This window comes from Lynx canadensis, chromosome F1, assembly GCF_007474595.2.
Source record: "Lynx canadensis isolate LIC74 chromosome F1, mLynCan4.pri.v2, whole genome shotgun sequence".
Lineage (NCBI taxonomy): Eukaryota > Metazoa > Chordata > Mammalia > Carnivora > Felidae > Lynx > Lynx canadensis.
Genome location: NC_044319.2, coordinates 60,118,162 through 60,135,932, shown reverse-complemented (window position 1 = coordinate 60,135,932; position 17,771 = coordinate 60,118,162). Strand labels below are relative to the sequence as shown.

Here is a 17,771-nt window from a genome sequence, read left to right as displayed (position 1 = left end):
CACACGGGGCTGGGCCGCGGAGCCTCCTATTATCCCCGGGAAGCAGATCGATGTGCGACCGCCCCCAGGGGGTCAGGGGAGGGAGGCGGCAGGGGCCGGGGCGGGGGGAACTCTTCAGGGGCCTCCTCCTTCACTCGCACCCACAAGAAAAAAAAAAATCAATGGGGTTTTATTCAAATGCCTTTTCTCACTCCGGCTTCTGTCCCGTCCGTCTGGCGCACTTGGTATTTGATCCGGGGAGGGGGGGAGGGGTGGGGGCCAAGAGAGAACGGAGCCCCTTCCAAAAGCACGAGATCGGAAAAGGGCGAGACTGCATCCCCAGCTGTGGAAAAGTCAGCTAAAGCATCCCTTCGGGGTGGCCAGAAACATTTGTCTGGGCTGCAGCGGGGGCAGCGTGACAGGTGCAGTTGGGAGCCTGAGTTGTTTCCCACGGAAAATGTGCAAGTAGGGAGGGCGCCTTGGCTGGACGTGGCGGTCATTCGCTGAAGCGACGCAATCACCTTATATACCACTGTCATCGAGCCACCTGTTCAAAAAGCACCACGGAGTCCTCACTGAACCAGAGACTCTCTTGGGAGGGACGCAGCCACAAAGAGCCTAAGTATCCCTTGGCTGTTTGGATCTGTTACACAGCTTTCCTGACAAGCCGCTGCTTGAACGCCTCTGGTAACGGGGAGCTCACTACCATCCCATTCCATTCCTGGACAGCTCTTACCGTAAGAAAGTTTTTTATTGAGCTGAAATCTGCCTTTTCTCTGAAGTTTCTGCCAGCAGGCTCAGGGGTGATCCCTGAGCCACAGCAGAGGAGCCCATGGGGTCTTTCGCAGCGGCATCTTCTGCAAATTCACAGATAAATCTCCCGTGCCCATAATCGACTTCTCTAGACACTCTTGCCTCTTTCAACCCCTCCGTGTATCACCAAGCATCCCGGCCTATTCACAACCTATTCTTTTTCTAGGAACGTACTTCAATTTGTGGAGGCCCTCATGGAGGGGAAGGGGTTGGCCAGACTTGAATACAATACCTCAGATAGGATCCAGATCTTCTCCTCTCGGGGTCTGTCGGCAAGGTAGCGGAGGGGCTATCGGCACACCGCCAGGGGCATGGGCTGGGCTCTGAGGGGCTGAGACACGATGAGAGGTTTGCCCCTGGCACCACATGGCACACGGAGATGCGAGCCAACTCAAGCCCCCACAGGAAAAAATCAAGATTCAAATGCTAAGAGAACCCAGAACAAAAACTTAAGAGTAAAGGCCCAGAGGTGAGAAGAACATCCAAATGACGAGGGAGGAGAAGGGCCAAGATGGGGACCAGAGCAAAAGTTGGTGGGGAAGGAAGAAGAGAGGTGAAGGCTGTCACCGAAGGCTGGTGCACCTGGGGCTCCCTCGGGTGGGTGCCGGACTCAGAGCATGGGTTGAGAACCAGCACAGACACAGGCAGTGCAGAATACAGGAGGACCCTGCCTATACCCGTATGAGCTTCTGGGCCGCCCTACATGTTAATCGACGTAGAACTAACTGCACAAGTTACCCATCCACCCAGTTGTATTCTCTCTCGTACACATTCCCCATCCTATTCTTGGGCGACTGGTTTGGGGACCCCCCCTGTAATATCATCCCACATATTCCCCTGAAATGAAAACATTTGGGTTCATTCATCACCCCAGATCTTCCAGCGTCCTGCTTCTTTCGTCCTGTGTATTTGTCATTCCTCCCCCACCCCCGCCCCGTTTCACGACTTCTGAAGATCTGATGAACTGTTTCCGTATTTTGTCTAACTCATGGACAAGAAATGAAAAGGATATAGCAAGGGCGCCTTACAGCATATCACCAGAAAGTCCGTCTGTCAGTACCACGACACTTTGCTCATACGACACTCGTTGTGTGGCCTGAAGAGGCTGTGTCTGCAGAGAAAACAGCAAGTCAGAAGCCAGCCTTGCTGGGTACAAATCTCGGTTCTGTCGTTCCCAGCCTCACAATATTGGTAAGTTACTGGCCCTCCCTGCACCTCGGTGACCACCTAGGTTTGTTATGAGGATTCCTGACTCCACACGTGTTAATCACTTAGAATATGCCAATATGCCGGGCACACAATTAACGCTCATGTATCCGCTCGTGTGCCCGCAAGTTAAGCAGATCCCTTTACCCCTTGTTTCTTTTTACATCATTTGTAAAATGATGGAACAGGGCCAGACGAGTTCCAACATCCCCTTCAACTTTCAAATTAAAGGCAAACGAATCCACCACGCATCCCATAACGGTCCATTTTCTCCGCAGAGGTGTCTGAAGCAAACGTCTTACAAAAGTACAAACTACAAATAGGTGCGCCTGCCCGAGAAAGGAATGCGTTTTTCTGGCCCCAATCGGCTTTTTGGTGAAGACGCACTGGCAAGGGCTCTTCCGAGTACTCAAAAACCATCCTTTAAAAAGCTCTCAGAGCCTCGCTCAAGGTCAGCGTCAAGATGATCGGTCAGCAGTTTGAGGTAGACTCTGTTTTCTTCCCCTTTTGCTAAGCCAGGTTCCTGTCCACTTTTCCTCACAGAACAGAGACCGAAAGCCTTACCTTTTAAGCCCCACCTGGAGGAAAGTGCCCTGGGAGAGTGGTCACAAGGCCCAGGGCCCGCCAGCCCCACCAGCCTCCAGCGGTGTGACCTTGGGCAAGCTCATGTCCTCTCCAGGGAAACGGCCACACCACTCACCTCACTGAGGTGTCTGGGGTTTGTGTCTCGTGACCAAATGTGGCAAGAGGAGTACATGTGTTCTGCTTTGGTTTGGTTTGGGATTTTTGTGTGTTTGTTTCACACTCTAGAGTTCTGTACAAATACGAGGAGGTAATATTTTGTTTGCTTGCTTGTTGTTTTTTTTTTTTTTCTCGCCTTCCTCCAGGGGTCCCTTCTGGTCTGGCTGGTTTGCTCACCCTGGGAGCAGAGCGTGTTCCTCCCAACTACGGCCCCATTGCCCAGACCCACTTCCCTTCCCCCACCCGCTTGCCACAACAATGGTTTTCCCACATAACTGCTAGAACACAGGAGGTGCTCAGTATGTCCTTTTGCATTAAAAAATGCGAGATCTGCTTATACCAAAATATCCCGGCATGTTTTCCTTGTGACGCCTTCCATGTGATTTAACATTCCGTAACAAGCCATAAACTTTGCCTAAAGTACAAGAAATATGAATGTGGCTTTTCTTTCTAATCCGCATTTTTTGCTGGCACCGCTGTGTCTTGTCCGAGACCATTACTGACATAACAGCATTAGCCTAACCTAAGCCCTTCCCAGACAACGCCACTGACTTCAGCCTCTCCACTGCCTCCAGCTGTTACTGGATTCTCATTAGGATGTCAAATGAAAACGCAAATGCTCGATGTCCATAGTGGGAATTAGCTAATTCATTCATAAGAATTCTGAGCTCACTTCTTGTCAAGGCTAATTATCTATTCCTCTTAAGTGATATGTTCTGCGTTTATTAAAGCCATTAGTGCCTTTGAGTAAATGAAAAGGGCATGTGTTTTCACTAGTATGTTTGACATAGACTCAGCACATCTTATATTCACCCTTGTAATAAAAGGATATAGCTTTACCACTGGTCTCTTTGTGTGTGTGTCTGTGTGTGTGTGTGTACCCACATGCGTGCACACATTGTTGACCAATGGCAATGGAAAATAATATTTTGCAGTAAACACACATAAAAAACCAAAGTTATTGATTAGATATAAAATTTAGATGCAAATAGCTCGACGCTGATGATATGGATTAATATTTTTACATTCATGTAGCACTGCACCTGCATAATAGCATATAAACTTTCAATGTGTTTCCCCAAATATTAGAGTTAAACAGGGCATAGTGTACTACCCTATTACATAAAGGAGGCGTTGGAGTCCAAGGTTGTGAAGTCAGAGAAGGAAAGGTAGCTACTCCCACAAGTCAGATTTCAGATGTGGTCTCACAACTAGGAAGTGACAGAAATGGGTATAAAAAACCAGGCCCCCAATTCTGACGCCCAGCCAACGTGCCTTTCACTTGACCTTGATCCTTCTCTTATTAACAAGGTGTTTCTAGGGGTGCCTGGGTGACTCAGGCAGTTGGGCAGCGACTTCGGCTCAGGTCACGATCTCAAAGTTCTTGGATTCGAGCCCCGTGTCGGGCTCTGTGCTGACAGCTCAGAGTCTGTAGCCTGCTTCCAATTCTGTGTCTCCCTCTCTCTCTGCCCCTCCTCCACTCACACTCTGCCTCTCTCTCTCTCTCTCTCTCTCTCAAAAATAAAATAAAAACATTAAAAAATAATAACAATGTGTTTCTTGTGTTATGTGTTGTGGGGTGGGAGTTTCTTACTTACATATTGGTTTTTTTCTCTTCGCTGTCACTCATTCACTCAATTATCATCTAGTCAATACTTAATGAGAGCTTTGTACCTGTCAGTCATCGGGGATACACTCCGAGACAAGATATATCAAGTCCCTGACCTCATGGGGCTTATGTAGGCTGATGGAGAATACGGACATCAAATAAATAGTCATAGACACAAATATATCATTATAAGCCATGATAAGTGCTTTGAAGGAAAATAACCGAATGAGAAGAGGGACTATAGCAGGGAAATCTAATTTAAATTGAAAGGTCAGGGAGACTTCTTTGAGGAAATGACAGTTATACTCAGATCTAAAGAATGAGTAAGATTCAGTTGGGGGAAAAGGAAAAGGTAGAGGGAGGGTATACCAGTAGACCTAATAGCCTTGAGGAGGGGATGAGCTCAGTGTATTCAAGCAACCAGGGAGTACAATGTTCAGGGCTCCCCTTTAGAGGATCTGGCCTCCAAGAGTTCCATGGGGGCAAAGTCTCGCCCCTGATTCTGTGTTCAACATGCCATGCCAACCGTGTACTGCGGGAAACCTCCCTTCCTGGCTTTGTCTCTCCTTCACATGCTGTTCGAATTCAGATAACTCGCTGTTTTCCAGTGGTGCCACCCCAGTAATCTATCTTTGTGGATGTGCTCGTTCTGTCCCTCTGCTCAGAATAGCCTCCCCTCTTTCCGTTCTCTGTCTGAATACCACCATTCCCCAAGGCCATTCTCACGGGCAATTTTAGGTGGCCCTCCATTTGAACCATGTCTCCTAGAGTCCCACAGCCCTTGGTCGGAACCATTCTTGGGTCACTCAGCATGTTCCTTCTTGTGTGATTATCATGAATGCATCTGAAAACCCCACGTACTAGACAGGAAACCCTATAACTGGCATCAGAGCACGAGTCATTTTTGTAGCTCCAACAGCCTTTACAACACAGTCTCACACATAATAGAAGTCCAGTAACTGCACTATTGATGAATGGATAAATATTTGTTGAATTAGGCTGACCTCTCCCAGGGTACTAGGCATGAGGAGGTAAGTGTTCCTAGGCTCCAACAGTTTTTACAACCCAAATTTCATTTGCGTGGGCTCCTTCTCCTAGAGCCATACACCGTGTGTGGACAGGCTTGATAGTGGCATTCGTACATCTGTCTTGGTGACTGAGAGTCTCTGAGGACAGAAATGAGGTGCCTGATTCAGAAGGAGGCCTGATCAGCTTGAAAACTGTCTCAGCTATCACCCAAAAGTGAGCCATTTCCATAAGGTCTAAAATGTGTCCAAAGGCCCATGCTGGATCTGTAAGGTGTCATCCATAGTTTTGCAACCAGTCACGTTTGTATCGTAGCTAATTGTTCCAATCACTAGTGAGACAAGGGGAGTAAAATTTGCCCTAAGGGAGTTGTTCCCAAACTTGGTATTAGAATTACCCAGGAGGCTTAAAAAGATTACAGAAGCTTTTATCCACCTCCAGAGATTACTTCATTGGCTTGGGGCTGTGGTCTAGTTTTCCGAACTGCTTAAAGAAGCCCAAGTGATTCTGATGTGCAGCTAGATGAGTTTGGAAAGTACTTACTTAAAGAAAGAGACCTTTCCTTTAACCGGAAGCTAACAAGGACCCACCAGCAAAAAAAATGAGAAAGCCCTTCCCAGGATAATTCCGAGAAACCAGGAAGATCCACTTTGCCCATTTGCTGGTACACACAGTTGGAACTTATGAACACAAGCTCTTGCTTAGCAGGATTTGTGATGGCTGAGGCTGTCTGCTGTGTAGACTTAGCATATACTGCCTTGAGGCTTACTGGTATTGTGCTCGCACCCTACCTCCTCTGCCATCAAAATCTTATTCATTAAAGGCACTACCTGGGGCGCCTGGGTGGCTCACTCAGTTGAGCATCTGGCTCTTGGTTTTGGCTCAGGTCATGATCCCGGGGTCATGGGATCGAGCCCCGCGTCCAGCTCCACACTGAGCATGGAGCCTGCTTGGGATTCTCTCTCCTCCCCCACCCCCCGTCTCTCTCTCTCTCTCTCTCTCTCTCTCAAAATAAATAAATAAACTTTAAAAAATAATATAAAATAACGGCTGCCTCCTCCATCAATCTGCCCGTACAAATAGGTAATACTTCGACCATTCTCCAAAACACTTGCTTAAATATTTATTACAGCACTAGTTTAATTTTCCTTTGTATCATAATTACTTATTAAACTGGAACCTTCTTCTTGAGGATAGCGACAACTCCTTCATCTTTATAATATCAAAGAATCTAGCATTTGGCTTTGTACACAATGAGTGCTTCATAAATGCTTGTTGAACGGATGTTAAGATTACCACTATGACCCGGACAGACTCCGTCCCTGCTCTCGTGGAGCTATAAGCTACGAAGTTGAGGGTAACTTTTAATTGCCCTTAACTCCAAACTAAATAACATCGTCATAAAATCCTCAAGGTAGAAAGAATGGGTTACATAGATGCTTCCATCCCTTCAATGGTTCCCAGTCAAACTATGGTCATAAAACCCTCCCCTTGTCACATAAACAACTCGGCCACAGCTGCAAAGCACATGGGGGCTCTCAGGATATAGAACAACTGTGATCACACAGAGTGGAGACCAGAGGGAAACATCTGGTCCCTTCTAGAGAGAGGTCAGCAGTTCAAATGTGGGACACTCTAATCCAGACTGGGTCCGGATCCAAGGAGTCACAGCCAAAGAGGTGGATGTCAGCTCTAGACCTCAGGAAGGCCTGCTCAAGTCCCGTGAGGGAAGAAGAAATACTGGAACAGAGCCCAGCCCCCAAGACCGGGCCACTGGCACTTGCATTCCGTTGAACAGACATGGATTGACCTGGTTACTGGCTACATACATTCAGGTGTCGATTTAGAGGCTGCAACCCAATCACACACAGGCCAAGCGATCTATTTTCAGATCCCGCTCACTCTTGGGGAAGAGGCTCTAAATATACCCTCCAGTATCTGCAGGAGGCAGATTATCATTGCCGGCAGCTGAGCAGGGCGGGGCAGACAGGGACTTCCAGAACCTCACCATTACCCTCGCACAGCCCAAAGGCCCCACCACTTGTAGAGCTATATTTACATAAGGGCAAGTGTCTGTTATATTTGACGGGGTTTTCATTTATGAGCCCCCAGCTGTGGGCTCTGTATGGCAACAAAACCGCTATTTTGTTCCCTCGTGAGATCCACTGAGCATGGCGATGCCACAAAGGAGGACTTAGGCAAAATGGACCTCGTTCTGTTCTCAGGCATTTATAGCATAGGAAGGTCTTGCAGTTATACAGGCAATGGTAATGAAATCTCCCATATGTGTAACACCCGATAGTCTACGACATGCTTTCATAGCTTATTTATAAGCAGGTATGATGTATCGTGGAGAGCAAATCCACAGGGGGCTGCAGTCAGAAAGGACGTTGGATATCAGGACACGAGAATTTATCTTGCTGTCATGATTTTCTCTGCAGCAGGGAAGGCCTTTGAGTTAGTGTCCCACCAAGACATAGTTCTCTTACTGCCAAAAGCCAAACGCTGTATAACCAATGCTATTTCCAGGCAGCTAATCCCAAAAGGCCGGAAAGCATTTAGTTTCCGAAGGAACCGAGTGAGAGCTGCACTAACCGGCAGCATTCAGGTAACCCTGCCTGACAGCAAAAATGAATAGAATTAGCTAAAGGCAGAGAAATAGTCGATTAGGGCAAAAGTGTGGCACAAGGAAGGTCTTAAAGTCAATGTTTAGCAGTAGCAGACAGAGTTGGAGAAAGCTCTGTATTTAGTGTATTATCCTAGTCTCCGGGGACATACCGGACCCAGTTTCGCCAGAATCGACCATGGGACACTGAAGAGAAGCAGTGGAGGAAGTCGGCATCTGAGGCGTCTACCCCCTGCAGCAGGGGCAGCTCAGAGGGTCGAGGCACCATCTGCGTGAGACTCGTCTGGGGGGCTTGTCAAACCCAGAGATCTCTAGGCCCTGCCTGGACCTTCTGGATCAGAATCTCTGGAGCTACAGAGGCCCTGGGCGTGAGCATCTCTAACAAGCTCGGCAGGTGATTCCTATAAGCAGTGAAATGTGCAGCCTACAGAATGGCACCTAAAGAAGGCCAAATCTCAACCGGGTGTTCGCACCATGTTGTGGTGTTAGAGATTACTCATCCGCGCCTCCCGGTTACGCTGTAAGGCCAACATTAATCTCTTTTTACAGCCTGAGTTCCTAAAGCCACGGTTATTGTAAGTAGTGGGGTCAAGCTTAGGAAATTCTTTTGACTGTAAATATTGTGTTCTCTCGGGGCACCTGGGTGGCTCAGTTGGTTAAGCGTCCAACTCTTGATTTCGGCTCAGGTCATGATCCCACGGTTCATGAGGTCGAGCCCCGCGTTTGGCTCCGTGCTGAGAGCATGAATCCTGCTGGGGATTCTCTCTCCCGCTCTCTCTGCCCCTCCCTCATACACACACACACACACACACACACACACACACACACACACACCTCACTCTCTCACTCTCTCTCAAAATAAATAAATACACATTGAAAAAAAAAAAAAAAACGGGCACCTGGGTGGCTGAGTCGGTTAAGCACCCGACTTCGGCTCAGGTCACGATCTCACAGTTCGCGGGTACGAGCCCTGTGCTGGGCTCCTCTGCTGTCAGCACGGAGCCTTCTTTGGATCCTCTGTCCCTCTCTCTCTCTGCCCATCCCCTGCTTGTGTGTGCTCTCTATCTCTCAAAAATAAAACAAACATTTAAAAAATTTAAAAAAAGTTCATCTTCCTGGTAAAATGTGGTAGAGAGAACACAATATTTACTTTTTTTAAGTGTGTATTTGTCTATTTTGAGAGAGAGAGCACGATCTGGGGAGGGGCAGAGACAGAGGGAGAGAGAGAATCCCAAGCAGGCTCTGAGTTGTCAGCATGGAGCCCCACGCGGGTCTGGATCTCACACACCGCGAGATCATGACCCGGCCGAAACCAGGACTCTGATGCTTAACCGATCGAGCCACCCAGGGCCACCCCCCCCACCTTTGTTTTTAATGTGCAAGATGCATTTCCTGAACTATCCAAACCTCTGTCCCTGACGAGCAGGTGGCCCAGACTCTGGTCGGACGAAGATTCTGGAAAAAGGGTTGAGTGCGAAGGTGAGGTAGGGGTGAAGCGGTGCTTGCTTGCAGCTACGGGTTTTGGGAAGGTTTAGTTGGGAGAAAGTAGGCCCAAGAGACAAGAAATAGTTGAAAGCATTCAGCGCGCACAGGACCGGGTGAAGAGGAAAAGCCTGGCGAAAAGCAGTCTCAGAATATGTCCAGTCAGAGATGCCGCTACAAGTCTGATGGACAGCGGGGGAGAGCGGCTCTAGAAGCAGTTTCCTGGTGCAGTGGCATGTGGGAAGAGGAAGGCTGTGTTAAGGGTACAGCGTTATTTCTGGAATTGCCCAAACATCAGTGACTCGTAAGGGGGAATTTCAGACACATCAGCAGGCTGGGCACAGATATTTAAGGATTGGAGCCTTTCTGACGCCTAATCAAAGCCTGCATCTGAGGCTGATGTTGCCCCCTCCCGCCATGACCCTGCACGGATGCCAAGGCTTGGCCAGCCAAGACTGGAAGGACTCTATAATCGGAGGTGGAGAAGGCAGGGGCAGAGGAGAGGACTTCCCCTCGACATCCTGGCAGATGAAAACAGCTCCCAAGGACTTCAGGCCCCCAAAAGCTAAAGTAAGAAGAGAGGAAATTCAATTAATCCTATATGTAGTTCTCGAACATCCATTATTTTATCAACTGTTTGAGGGGCAGGGATATACCCTCTCTATACTTCAGTGAAGGATCAGTCATGGCAGGTAATTTAAGAAAGCAATCATGATTAGGGCCAAAAATTAATCAGCCTTTTTCCATTGGAAAGTAGGCGGAGGACTGTGTTCAAACTTCCATTTAGGGGCACCTGGGTGGCTCAGTCAGTCAAACATCCGACTTCGGCTCAGGTCATGATCTCGCGGTTCGTGGGTCTGAGCCCCGCGTCAGTCTCTGTGCTCACAGCTAGCTCAGGGCCTGGAGCCTGTCTTCAGATTCTGTGTCTCCCTCTCTCTCTGTCCCTCCCCTGCTCGTGCTGTCTCTCTCTCTCTCCCCCCCCCTCTCTCTCTCTCTTTCTCTCTCTCAAACATAAAATAAAACATGAAAAAAATTTTTTTAAACCAAAAAACTTCCATTTATCGATCAGTTTGCCAGGGGTCGACCAGGAAGACACTGGGAGTGGCATAGAAGGAGCAGCTACCATCCCTCCTCCCTCCCCGTCCATCCATCTTGTGCACTCCTGGCAGATTAATCCTCCTAATGCCTAGGGCTCGGATGTGATTCCTCAGGCCAAATACTCTTAATGGCTTCCCCTCCACCCACAGAGGTAGCTGCACTGGGTCCCCTTCCATCTCTCCAAACCTTTGGCCCTCGCCTTGACTCAGCACATTCTAGTCTCCAGAAAAGGGCACCGTGTTCTCTTCCCCAAACCCACCCTGCTCCCTCCTTCGCCCTTGCTCCCTGCTTTCGCTCGAGCTGCTCCATCCCTTCTGGAACACCGCCTTCCCCACCGTTTGTCCCCATTGGCTGAATCCTAGCTGGCCCTTCTCTGGGCACCTAAATGCCACCTCCTCCTGGTTCCCCCAGTTAGGTATCTCTCTCTCTTTCTCTCTCTCACTCTCCCCCTCTCCCTCCTCTCCGCGTGGCTGTATCTCCTTCTCTCTCCCTGCTCTTGGCACTTCTACACCCACTGCCCAACTTTGAACACCTCTCTGTTGTGACCCACCACTAGCTCAGCCATGTGACCTTTGGGTTTCCTTCACATGAAGCCTATGCACAGACTAATGTCACTGAACTTGCTGTTATTAAAACCCATCTCGCATGCCCTTTTTAATCCACGCTCTTTCCTCAGTGTCTACTGAGGGCTTGGCCTCATTGTGAGGAGGCAGGGACCTCAGTTTCCTTGGGGTGGGGGGTAGAGGGACATTGGGACGTGTCATTCCACTCAGCCGATCAATGTGTTCTTCTTAGGAAGCTTCCCGTGCCACACCCCCATCCCCCCACCCTAGCAAATGTCGGTCCTCTGCTTCTTTGCTCTTGCCACACATCCACTCTTCCTCGCCAGCACATATCCTAATTATAATCAACCAATTGTATAACTCTTTGCTTAATACCTGCCTCCCTCCATGGACAGAAAGCTTCATGAGAGCATATCTCTTCTACCCATCATTGAATCCTGGGACGTGGCTGGTAGGCAATGAGTAGCTGGCGAATGGATGACTATCATTTATCACACTCCATGCTAGATTATAGCGTTGTGAGCATAGGGTGTGTCTAAGAATACAGGTGTCTAGGGGCACCTGGGTGGCGCAGTCGGTTAAGCGTCCGACTTCAGCCAGGTCACGATCTCGCAGTCCGTGAGTTCGAGCCCCGCGTCGGGCTCTGGGCTGATGGCTCAGAGCCTGGAGCCTGTTTCCGATTCTGTGTCTCCCTCTCTCTGCCCCTCTCCCGTTCATGCTCTGTCTCTCTCTGTCCCAAAAATAAATAAACATTGAAAAAAAAATTAAAAAAAAAAAAAAGAATACTGGTGTCTAAGAATACAGGTGATGTAGGACATTCTTTGTATACCCCACCACTTCCCGTGGTGCCTTGTTCATAGCAGACGCTCAAAAGGAAAAAAAGCAGAAAAGAAAAAAGAAAAGAAAAGAAAAGAAAAGAGGAAAGGAAAGGAAAGGAAAGGAAAGGAAAGGAAAGGAAAGGAAAGGAAAGGAAAGGAAAGGAAAGGAAAGGAAGAAAAAAGTCGTTGAAGCTATTCGTCTACTGGGAAGGCAGTCCAAAGTCAGTAATGGTGAGTCAGTAACATAACATTGGATTCAAAGCAGACACATTGAGTCTATAAATCAACAAATTATTACTGAGCACGCAATTGGCATAGAATTTTTTGTCTATCTGTGTGCCTATCTGTCTGTCTAGGATAAGAAAAGGGGTTGTAGAGACAGCAGAGGGTCTGGTTTGAGCCCTAGCTTTGCCCCTGAGTGTCTGTATGACCTTGAACAGTCAGATTCCCTGAACGTCAGCTTCCAGTTTCCTCAGCCTTTAAAATGAGCACAAAATTCTTAGTCAACAGGGATACTGTGAAGATGGAAAGTAGGGATGTATTTGAAAGCCTTTTGTAAAATGTGAAGTGTGATAACGTGTATAATTATTATGAGTGCATGATGAAAAGAAAAGGCAATGAGGCAATGAAAGGGAAGGAGGCTGTGAGAGTCCCAGTCACCCTCTAAGCAGTCAGGTGCAATCCAGGAGTGGGGCATGAGGCCCGAGCTCTCCGAGCCCGTCTGTCCTGACCCCCTGACAGTCCCGAAACCTCCAGAGACTCGGGTTCATCGTCTTGTCAGATGGGCTCCGAGGCGCCTGACTTCCTGGGAGGAGCGGGCTTACTAATAAAGAGATTGTCTTAATAATGTGAAGTACCGGGTGCCATGGTAACGGGCATTACATGATCTGGAGAACAGGAGCAGCTTTTGATAAGAATAGGGAGTCTGCAGCTGGGAGAAGGGGGGTAGGGATGCACTTGGGATGGGGGTGGAGGAAAGGCAGACATGGGCAGACGCAGAGTAGGCACCAAAGGGAACGGACAATCAGGATCCGTGGTACCCGCCAGTCGGGGCAGCCTCTCCTGTCTGAGCCCTGCTAGCTGGGGTGTGTCTGGAGCCTCTCCAGATTTTTCTGCTGCTAGTGAAGATTAGGATCCCCCTGTGTCCTTGACCTGGAAGCCCCCAGTGCTGTTTCACGATATGAGCGGGTACAAATACTTGGGTAAAACCAGGTTGTGAATTTACAAAAGAAAAAAACAAAAACAAAAACCAGAAACACGGGTTTTATTTGTACTCACCGAAGAATGACTTTAAGAAGTTCTCTTGTAACTCAGTTTGGCGTGGCCTCTTGATTGATGGTGTTCTGGGTGAGTCCTACCAAAGTGGAGAGTCAGAGTTCATACACTATGAATAGAAGGTCAAGGCCGATGCTGATTTCCATACCATCAAGCTTCATTACTCTATTAGAATACTGTCTGTCCATCCGGGGACACGCCGTAGAGCACAGGAGGCTGCCAGGCAGAGGGAAAGCACATGAGATGGGGCAAGGAAGGATGATCCACACCTAATGAGCCCTTGTACGTTCCAGACGCTAGACTGGGTGCTTCATCCACATCAACTTCTGCCGGGGAGTCTACCGTCTCGGGTTCAGGGCCCAGCTTCTCACCGGCCAGCTGTGAGATCTTTGGGCTGTTTTTTTTTTTTTTTTTAAAGACAAAAACCTCGGGGGCGCCTGGGTGGCTCAGTCGGTCAAGCACCCGGCTTCAGCTCAGGTTATGATCTCACAGTTTGTGAGTTCGAGCCCCACGTCGGGCTCTGTGCTGACAGCTTAGAGCCTGGAGCCTGCTTCAGATTCTGTGTCTCCCTCTCTCTCTGCCCTTCCCTGCTCACACTCTGTCTCTCTCTCTCTCTCTGTCTCTCTCTCTCTCTCTCTCTCTCTCTCTCTCCCTCTCTCAAAAATAAATTATAAACATTTAAACATTTGTTTTTAAATAAAGAAAAGAAAACATCTGTTCTTATCTTAAGAGGGCCATTCGACTCTACAGACAGTACCTGGGGTTTACCAGCAGGCCTACTGGAACTTCAGCAGCTTGACCCCAAGAGGCCAGGCTGACAATGGCAATTTACACAAGTCGTGACTGTCCACAGTCTGTGGTTGTCTGGACCTGTGGGCAGCGTCAGCAACAGCCCTGCAGGCCAGGCTTTGAGCCAGCTCTACCTGCCGTGGAACAGTAGAGCCATTCTCTTCCCAAGCCTTCGTATATTTCTGCAGATTCAGTAAACACGGTTTGATCAACTCCCATATCCTAGCCATCATGCTGGCCTAGGGGACAGAAAGAAGTGTCAGAAATGCTTCCTGTCCTTCTCAAGCTCACGATCTGATGAATAATTGTGATGTGGGAACCTATATTATGCTACACTTCCCTTTAGCTGCGACTGTCTCTTCCCCTTCCCAGCCAATACCTCCAGAAGCTGCTGAGCACCCTCCCCCACCCCGCCCCACCCTTAGTCATTTGCTCACCTTCCACTTGCTTCTGAGTCCGCAAATCTGGCCTCCACGGCCCCCACTCTAATATGACCAGTCTCTCCAAGGTCATCAGAAACCCCTTTGTTTCAGATTTGAATTCATGTTTTAGCTGTTTATCTAACAATGGAACAGCGTTCAACACGACTGACTTCTTTTCTTCCCTTCTTGAAGCATGATCCTTTGGCCTCCTTGGCACAATCCTCACAGATCCAAGTATTCACAGCTCCACTAGACATCTAGACGTGGATGTCTCACAAGCATCTCACACCTGACATAGCCTAACTAAACTCAGGATGTTGCCTCTAAATCTGCTTTTCTTCCAGAGTCTTCCACTCCTAGATGGCAGCTCCAGCCAATATGAAACCACTTTCCCCCTTGTTTCTTTTACTTCATCCGCCACCCAATGCTGTCATTTCTTCTCATCTTCAATGCACCCAGCTTGGTCTCCATCTTGTTCTGCCTGGATTGCTGCAAACACCTCCTTTTCCCCTTGCTTCCACTGTTACCCTCTCCATCCCCTTAGTTACACAATAGCCAGATTTTTTCTAATGCAGAATTGATCATATGACTCTTATGCTTAAGTCCTTTCATGAGTAGGGCACCTGGGTGGCTCAGTAGGTTAAGTATCCGACTCTTGATTTCCACTCAGGTCATGATCTCCTGGTTGTGAGATCAAGCCCCATGTCAGCTTCTGTGCTGGGCTGGTCATGGAGCCCATTTAAGGTTTTCTCTCCCTCTCCCTTTGACCACTGCTCATGTGCGCTCTCTCTCTCTCTCTCAAAAAAAAAAAAAAAACAAAAAAAGCCTTTAATGTTTTATAATTGAACTGAAAAGTAACCTCCTTTACCGTAACTTGATCTTTAAGGTCCTCATGACCTGCCCCTGGCTACTTCTTTACCTAAACTCCTGTACTCTTACCCTCGATCACTGTGTCATAGATGCACAGCTCTCCTTTCAGTGCCTATGACATGCCACACCCTTTCCTGCCCCAGGGCCTTTAGACATGCTATCCCTGCTACTTGGAATGCTCTGGTATTCTACCAACTCTACCAGGCAACTCCAACCAATATTTCAGGACCCAGTATAAATGTCACCTCCTCAGAAAAGCCCTTCCTAAAACTCCAATTTAAATTAGATCTTCCTGCTATATTCTCTTATAAAGCCCTGGTATTTCTCACCAAATCTCACCAAAATTTTATATTTATCCCATTATGTATGTGATGTTTGCATCTCTAAGACTTTAACTAGCATGAGTGCAGGCATTTTGTGTATCACCTTTACTTTGTCTTTCATTTAAGAAAGAGACCTGGTAAATAAATAGGTCTCTACATCCATAAAGGAAATTTATGCTGACCTCAGAAGTTAGTAAACTTTCTCTTTCATTCAAAAAAAATATGCGTGGGACTTCCAAGGACACCAAGCATTTGAGAAAATTCAACATCACTAAAGAATCTAGATGAACAAATAAAACACTCACTCCAGAGAAAACAAAACAGAAAAGACTTTTTAAATGATTCTAGGGGTACCTGGTGGCTCAGTAAGTTAAGCATCTGACTCTTGGTTTTGGTTCAGGTCATGATCTCACAGTTCATGGGTTCGAGCCCAATGTGGAACCCAAGCAGAGCCTGCTTGGGATTCTCTCTCCCTCTCTCTCTGCCCCTCCCCTGCTTGTGCACTCTCTCTCTCTCACACAAAATAAATAAACTTAAAAAATAAATTAAAACAACGATTCTGATTCCTCTGCTCAGAAAGATTCAGGGAGATAGTACATCCATAAAACAAAAAGAGTTGCTGTAAAAAGAAAACATTCAGAGAGCAGGAAAGAGATACTGGAAATTACAAACATAGTGGCTGAATGGAAAAGGTCAATGGAGCAAGTGATGAGCAAATTCAAAAAGACTTTCAGACCATGGATCATTAAGACAAAGACATACAAAATTTCAGACAAAAAGTGAAGAGACTTAGAGGGTCAACCCAATAAGTGGACCATCAATTTAATGCATTCCAGAAAATGTGAACAGAGAAGATGGAAGGGAGAAAATGATAAAAGAAAGAAAGAAGGACAAGTGCCTGGAGCTTACAAAAAATACACACTAGGTCCACCACCCAAGTATATCCAAGTAAAAGTTTAGAAATGCCAACTATAAATACTTGAAGATTTAGGAAAAAATAAAAGTGGTTATCTGTAAAGCAACATGTATCAGATTGCCATCACTAAAACCGTATGCTAAGTGTCGGAAATTTGACATCCACTGCACCTTTTTTAGTGTTTATTTATTTGAGAGAGAGTTAGATAGTGGGGGAGGGGCAGAGAGAGGGAGAGAGAGAATCCCAAGCAGGCTCCACAATGTCATGGCAGAGCCCAATGTGGGGCTTGAACTCACCAACTGTGAGATCGTGACCTGAGCCGAAACCAAGAGTCAGATACTTAAGCCACCCAGTGCCTCTGCACCTTTTCATAATGATCATTTGAAAGCATACTCCAGCCAAGTGAAACAGATATCTGAGCGACAGGAGAGCATGGGATCCAGAAAGAGTAAAAGTAACCCAGCAATGAAGTGAATTGAAACCCGTCAGTGACAGTTCCCCAGGGGACCTAGAAAATAACCAAGCATATTAGGAAAGGACACAGAGCACTCTGAGAAGGATATCTTTAAGAGTCAAGGGCCTCCCTCAAAATTCACAGCTCCAAAGGTAGTTGCTATCGATACTTAATAGAGTAAGTGCTCACAGAATCATTGGCATTTATTTAATGCAGAAAGGGAGCTGAGAAATTCTTTCACAGAAACAATACTGGATTTTGGAGTCAGGCCACCTGGGTTCAAGCCTTGCCTCTGCTACTCACCACCTTGAGAAATTGCTTAGTCTTGATGAATCTCAGCCCCTTGTGTCTAAAATTGCAATGATGATTGGCCTTCGCTTATGGTAATTTTGGAGCTGGATCACAGTGATGTACATACAGTGCTTAGAATGCTATGCTCAGCACTTAATACATGCTCAAAAAAATGGTAGCCACCATTGTTCTATGGAGACCAATCCTGAGGTGCAGAGAAACTAAGTGGTGTGTGCAAACAAGAACATGAACTCAGATCCAGTTCCTTCTCCAGGAGGCCACATTGCATTTCATGGTTCTTTTATGACTCAGGAAACCTAGAACAACGTTGGCTGACTTCCTGGATGTCCTCACCTAGGCTGGGGATATTCATAACTTTCATGTTCAGTTATGTCTCAGCTCAGGTCCAGTGCTGAAGAAGAATTAAAATTAAATTAAAAATTGTTTAAATCAAGGCAATTTCCCATAAC

General features: G+C 47.3%; 1 long non-coding RNA gene across 1 annotated transcript; it reads right to left on the bottom strand.

Annotated features, from left to right (window-relative positions):
- Nucleotides 1–196: 196 nt before the first annotated feature.
- On the bottom strand, nucleotides 197–13,449 carry LOC116737853. The gene is made up of 4 exons (XR_004343133.1): nucleotides 13,240–13,449; nucleotides 1,821–1,903; nucleotides 1,025–1,123; nucleotides 197–526 (listed from the first exon to the last, which is right to left on the bottom strand). It is a non-coding gene; the product is annotated as an uncharacterized LOC116737853 (long non-coding RNA).
- Nucleotides 13,450–17,771: the final 4,322 nt, after the last annotated feature.